The sequence below is a fragment of the Rutilus rutilus genome, assembly GCF_951802725.1.
Source record: "Rutilus rutilus genome assembly, chromosome: 4".
In the NCBI taxonomy this organism is placed as follows: Eukaryota; Metazoa; Chordata; class Actinopteri; order Cypriniformes; family Leuciscidae; genus Rutilus; species Rutilus rutilus.
In genome coordinates this window covers 30,946,703-30,953,596 of record NC_140212.1, presented here as the reverse complement: position 1 = coordinate 30,953,596, position 6,894 = coordinate 30,946,703, and the positions used below count along the sequence as shown (strand labels likewise).

The 6,894-nt window shown below is 39.6% G+C and overlaps 1 long non-coding RNA gene across 3 annotated transcripts; it reads left to right on the top strand.

Moving 5' to 3' along the window:
- Window positions 1-3,702: 3,702 nt before the first annotated feature.
- On the top strand, window positions 3,703-6,312 carry LOC311289747. 3 transcript variants are annotated; one of them, XR_014627212.1, is made up of 5 exons: window positions 3,703-3,967; window positions 4,446-4,537; window positions 4,916-5,010; window positions 5,191-5,275; window positions 6,191-6,312. It is a non-coding gene; the product is annotated as an uncharacterized lncRNA (long non-coding RNA). The 3 variants fall into 3 exon arrangements; XR_014627213.1 differs by having other exon boundaries at window positions 3,703-4,175; window positions 6,191-6,304; XR_014627214.1 differs by having other exon boundaries at window positions 3,703-4,537; window positions 6,191-6,304.
- The last annotated feature ends 582 nt before the right edge of the window (window positions 6,313-6,894 follow it).

Sequence of the window (6,894 nt, the reverse complement as noted above, 5' to 3'; positions counted from 1 at the left end):
GAACAATTAATAAATATAATTTTACAAACATGTGGCATTATAGGTGAAGTAAAAATAACTGCACAATAGTAAGAGTTTGATGACGTTATAAGTAGCATGCGATCATGGGAATTTTAAACAAACACCATTTAGCTCAGACGGCTGTACTACGATGCAACTGGCACACCCAGTGCTGGATTTCCCGATAACGTATATTCTCTTAACGCACTACAAAGACTCTAAAGGTAACTTAACTAAAGGTATACCATTTCTAGGCGTGTTCCCTGAACTATACCATAAGAGGTTGCTTAAATTATACCTTCTTACATACGACGTTAACAGGTGGTGTCCGTGGCGATGGTGCTGAATTGGTTGATATGGCTAGATACAGATTCGATATTCACTCATGCAGGGGCTGCAAAAATAAACTGACCCAGTCCTTAAACTGGTAAACACAAACGGTGACTCTTCACGGATGACCGGGACATACTGCATAGATGCAGACATCAAAAGACTAAAGCCCATAATCTGGCTAAAGGAACACAGTTGAAACGTATTTGTTGATGTAGGCTATTTGTTTTTTAAAGCAAAGTCTTAACTGCTTTTCCCTATGTTTTTTCACTCTGTTACAGGCTGCCAGGAAGAGAAGAGAGACTGCGTTTCTATTGTTCCTGTTCCTTTTTAATCCCTTTTCTCCTGAAACTATTTTTTTGTTCTATATTAAAGCGTCTTAACTTTGAATTGTGTCTGTTCATTATACACATTATGTTACACACACAAAATGAAGAGGATCATTTTTTCAATGTCAGTATAGTATAGATGGTACGACCGTTTGATTGACGAACTTACTGTCCAATGATTCTAGGTGGTCTTGGAAATGATTGGCTGGAGTTTTTCGAGTCCTGCCCGTTCCACAGATGATTAAATTGCTTAATTTTCATTTCAGTGCTTCTAACTCAGTGTCTGTAAGTGGGTTAGGAATAGGATTTCAAGTGATTTTGAAAAAATGGACAAAAAAGAGAATCACATACCCCACCTTTAAATGTGTGACCTTAAGCTACAAGCTTTATTGTTGATTAGTCTACAGGTTCGTAATCTTGTAGAACAAAAAAAAAGTTATTCTTCATGGCCAGAAGAATGGCCTTTCTTGAGAGTTTATAAGAAGAAGAATACTCCCTGAGAGTTGATAAGAAGATCGTATGGTCGGTGGATGAACGGATTATTCGATGTGAAATTAATTTTGTAGGTTATTCTGAAATTTGATCTATAGCCTATCTGTATATTTATAATTGATTATAATTAATAATCTACACTGCCGTTCACAAGTTTGGGGTCGCTAAGATTTGTAATGTTTTTTAAAAAGTCTCTTCTGCTCACCAAAGCTGTGTTTATTTGATTAAAAATACAGTACAAATTGTGACATTATTCCAGTGTAAATCAGCTGTTTTCTATGTGTATATATGAAGAGCTCTTTTCCAAAACGCGATAAACGCCATTTAAAAAAAAAAATCTGTTTGTCATGTCATTTTGCTGTGTACTGAACCTATTCACTGCTCCATCAACGTTTCATGCCAAATCGCTATATTTCCTTGTTTAAAATGTACTGCAAGATGCAGTTTCTTTCCAAAACGAGATAAGCGCCGAACCTATTTTTAGCCTAAACGCGATATATCCTCTCAACCAATCAGAATTCGGTGAGCGTTCTACTCAATCCAAATAGGCGGCGATCTGAACAGAGGTTTGTTACTTTGTTTATGTTCATTCATTCCTCAAAATGAGTGCTTTAAACTGTAGTAACACTTTTGATGGCCTTGATGAGCCAGTGAGACCTACACCTGGGGGTGGAAAACGCAGACTGGACAAAGAAAATCACAAAAAAAAAGAAAAAAAAAAGAAGGTTCGTCACTCGGGTGGCCCGTTAATACCAACAGTGGGATGTCAACACAAAGCTGCCGCCAAAGGTTTCTGTCAGGCCGAGAGGCTGTCGCCGGACGATCTGATGGTAAATTTCAACTATTTTTATGGAAAAACCAAACAAGGCTGACCAGGACCAGGCCATACTTCAGCTCCTGGACATCACACAAGTGACAAGGAAGCGTCCGAAAGTCCAGGACATTAACAAACAAAAAGACCGGAACATATCTGTTAAGTACAGTCTTTTGTGCAACAGTCATCCGGAGAAAGTGCCCGTTTGCAAGGCGACCTTCATAAAAGTGTTTGGTGAGTACAACTTTCATTTCAGAATTGGCTAGTATAATACCGTTTTGTAGGTTTCCCCCTCGCGATAAAGATATGTTCCTGTAAAGAAGCCTGCTAACGTGACATTAAAAGTACTGAATAGTTCTACTAGCCTACTGATAGACTGACTGGCCTTTGATATACTGACCATGATTGTGACGAAGACAGAAGCAGGATGCAATTGCAAATAACGCTTTATTAAGAAGGTGATAATCAGTAGCCAGTCAGGCAAACAACACAGAAAGTCACAACACAGATGGTGGGTCAGACGGTCACAAGCGTTGATGGTAAGTGATGCAGGGACCTCGGTGGACAACTCGTGATGGTGCTTGATAATCCCGTGGTGATTTCCTCGTGACGGAGCTCGTGAATCCAGTGCAGGAATTCAAACGACAGGTACGACGAAGAACAGAGGGGAAATCCACAATCCAGACAACAGCTCGGAGACAGTACGGGAACACACCGGAGAACCACAACGATCTGACAACATGAGACACCAGTTACTGCCAGTGGCGTAACTTTGTTTTAAAAAGTGGGTGGGACGTTTTTTTTTTTTTTTTTTTACGGGGGGGGGGGGGGGGGGGGGTATGAATGCTAAATCATAAATCGATGTATGTACAATAACATGTCCATCAATCGATTGAAATAGTACATGGGTTTAATTTGTCGTTTAATGAGGTTTGATATATGTTGGTATTGGTAAATCCTTTAAAAAATTGTGTTTGCTGAAATGGTCCAGTGGTAGAACTATTGCCAAGCGTGTAAGAGGTTGTGGGTTCTAATCCGCACTCGTATATATATATTTTTTTTCTCATTAAAACCCATTATGTTTATCAGTGGTTGTATATCAGGCAATCATACGTTTATATGCATTTTGTTTTGTAATTTCACCGGAACGAATAGAGAGTCTCCACAACGGATTGAAGCACGCGTCCGAGTGATGACTGTGCGCGAGCCACAAGAGAACACAGTATCCATGCCTGTGTCTGTATCTGTATCTGCTCGCAGCGACAACGAGCACTTTGATCACTTGATTTCAAAAACAACACATTTCAGTGCTAGATCGCCTCTTACAAATGAACTAAATGAATGCTCTGCTAGTTAACTGGAGATCTTTTATTTATTTGTATTGGTACATTCGTGCCGCGAGATGTTTCAAAAGTGGTGGGGACAATATCGACCTTAGCAAAAAGTGGTGGGGACATGTCCCACCCGTCCCACCCGTCCCACCCGTCCCACCCGCAAATTACGCCTATGGTTACTGCACATATATAGGCACAAATGATTGGTACCAGCTGGCGCTGCTGATCAGCAGTGATCAGTGACCACGCCCACAGACACACACACACAATCAAGGTTATAATCGTTAACGAAAATGAATGAAAAAACGAAAACTAGGTGGGAAAAAACATTGTCGTTAACTGAAATAAAAATAAAAACGAGGCATTACAAAAAAACGATAACTAACTGAAACTGTGTCCCAGATAGCACACGTACGTCGGGCCGACGTTGGCCCAACATCGAGCGTCGGCCTCCCTCCCTATAACATCGCAAAGGCGTCGGCCAGGCGTAGGCAGATCTCTTGTCAGTCAGTGCTCTATTTCCCAGCTCCGTTACGTCGGCTTTAGGTCGGCCCACTATACGGGAGGCCGATGTCGCGTTGTGCTTGTGAACTTTCAAGTCGCTTTCAAACACTGGAGCGGCCGCGGCGCAGAGTTGCCATGGAAACGCCGCGGGACCACTGCGACTGGTAAGCAGGAAAACTCCCTCTCTCGCTGTTGTTTTCAAATTCACTGCTTTCAGGTCATATTAGTCTCTAAAATCACACGGATAATACACACAACTGTTCTTGACACTTCTCTTACTTGTAATTGATACGCTTATGGTGAATATTTACTTTTATATGGCTTTGTGTCTTCGGAAAAAGTCCGTTAGCATCTCAACTGTTTTCAGAAGAGGTAAGTTAAGCTAAGCTAAGTTAACGTTAACTCGGTTGAGCTTTTGTTTATGAAAGTTTGGGCTTTTAATCACCTCTTATGTGTATATGAGAGGTTTTGTAAAGGTTTTACTTGGAAGTGAGCTAATTTATTTTACACAAACGTAAACATAAACGTATGTAATCGGTGACGTCACTTACATGGAGAACTTACACTTAGACTTAAGTTACATGGTTGAAACTAGCTCAATGGTAAACAAATATTGATTAAAAAAATGTTCTGTGATTTCAGCAGCAACAAAATAACCCATAACAGAGGGAAAGCTCCACGACTTCAACATTTCTGAAGAAAGCTACTGCCGGAGAAGTAGGAAATACAGGCAGGTAGGTAACGTTAGGAAATCCAAAACTAAAGAATTAATTACTGATTTTAGGAAACAGAGTCCCCCTCTTCCCCTCACTATCATAACCTATTGAGATAATACAAGAATACAACCTTGGCACAATAATTGATAGTAAGCTATGTTTTGAATCACACACTGATGCTGTTTGTGCCAAAGCCCAGCAGCGAATGTATTTTTACCGTAGACTGAGGAATTTTAACATTGACCCCACTTTGATGAGAATGTTTTATTCAGTCTGTTTAACCTTCTGTTTTATCTGCTGGTTTGGTTCCTTGTCTACAAAAAACGATTAGAGAGTATTGTTAGGACGTGTAGCAAGATTGCAGGCTTTAACTTTCCCCCTCTCTCACACATTTAGCAGCTACTCCAACAGAGTGGCAAAGAAGGCACTATCTATTGCAGCTGACCCTAGTCATCCTTTGTCCTGCCAGTTCAAGCTACTTCCCTCAGGCCGTAGGTACTCCATGCCCAGATGCAGGTCAAATAGATTCAGAAACTCATCTCAGAAAAGCATTTCACCTCTGCTGTAGCTTATATATAATATAGCTTAGCTATAGCTTCTTACTTGTAATAAACCTGCCATTATATAATAATATTGTTGGCTCTGTGACAAATGGTTTGTTGTGTTCCTAGATCCTTCAATGTTGATGCCCTGGCCCTCCACCGTAGCAGAGTTGGGCGGATCATCATCTCTAAGGCGCTATGAACCATATGATTAGTAAGTAAAACTTCAAACATACACTAATGTCTAACATGCACTAATTGTGTTGGTAAAAAAATAATGTTTTGAAAGAAGTCTCTTATGTTCACCAAGACAGCATTAAAAACAATAATATCGTGAAATAATATAACAAATTTTAAATAACTGTTTTCTATGTGAATATATTGTAAAATGTAATTAATTCCTGTGATCAAAACTGAATTTTCAGCATCACAGCTTCATATGATCTTTCAGAAATCATTCTAATTTGATGATTTGACGCTCAAGAAAAATGTATGATTATTACCAGCTTTCATTTTCTCAAAGGCGTAGCAGGATACCCAGGGCTTGGTTTACACCTATCACAATTTCTAGCCACTGGGGGACCATAGGCAGGCTAGGGGAACTCATATTAATGTTACAAAACCTCAAAAGTGAAATTTTCATACCATGCAACCTTTAAGTGTTTTATACCAGTTTTCTATGTGAGGAAAACGCTTAACTGTACATAGTAGTCTATTTTTAATTAGTATGGTGTTTACAGAGTTATCATTTATTTATTTTAATATCACTGTCTATGCGTTAAGTCACGTTCTGCAAGTGCAAATCTCTAAATTCAACTTTGAACTTTGGTATTTTACAGGGGACAAGTTCTCAAATTCACATTTTTATGCTCTTGAGTTTTGCTACTCTTTTACTTTCATAAAAAACCTTACTGATAATGTTCGGGGCTCAGACACACTCTCCCAATTTAAATCTAGACTAAAGACACAACTCTTTAGCCAAGCATTCAATTAACACATCTCATAATCTTGTTTTACAGTTAATATGTGATGAAATAGTAAAAAGTTCACATGATCATCTTTTGCCTGAAATAATATGAACTGCAGCTATGCTAATCTTTCTCCTGTTGCTTCCCTGTTTCTATCTCAGGATGCTCAGCAAATTCACTAGAGATTATAGCAGCTCCAGTTTGGATCCAGCCTCACTTGTGAAGACTTCAGATGATGGCAACTATAGATGGACATAAAAAAACTGCCAGATATTAATGTGGGGTAAGTGATATTTCAAAAACGCTGTTGGACACTGTTGATATTTGGAATGAACCCAAACAAACACACCCCTTTCTTCAATGCTCCACCTCCAAAACTCACTAGATTGCCCAGCAGCCGCATCACATTATTGGTGTAAATAACTAATTTATGTTATTGCATGACCTGCTCAATAAAAGCGCAACACTAAGAACGTTTCAGGAAACACGTTTTTAATTATGATAAGGGCTGGATTTCCCAAATCTTCTTAAAGCTACATCATTCCTAAGTTATACCTTAAGCTGTACCTTATCGTTAATACGTGTTTCCCGAAACGTTCTTAGTTAATTGTACCTTCTGTAAGTCATACGTTCGGATATTTCCCCACCGGTTAATCAAAGTGTGACAACACCGGTAATACCATAATAGAAGTGACGCGCATGCGATGCAGCGTGCTCGTTTTTCCAGGCACGCATATGCCACAGCGAGATGAAAACATCTCAACTTTTCAGAATGCCACAAGAGCACCGCTGGTCATGTGACAAAAACCAACCGATCAGCTTTGGCCTTTCCGTAACAACATGGAAAACTCGGCCGAACAGCCGA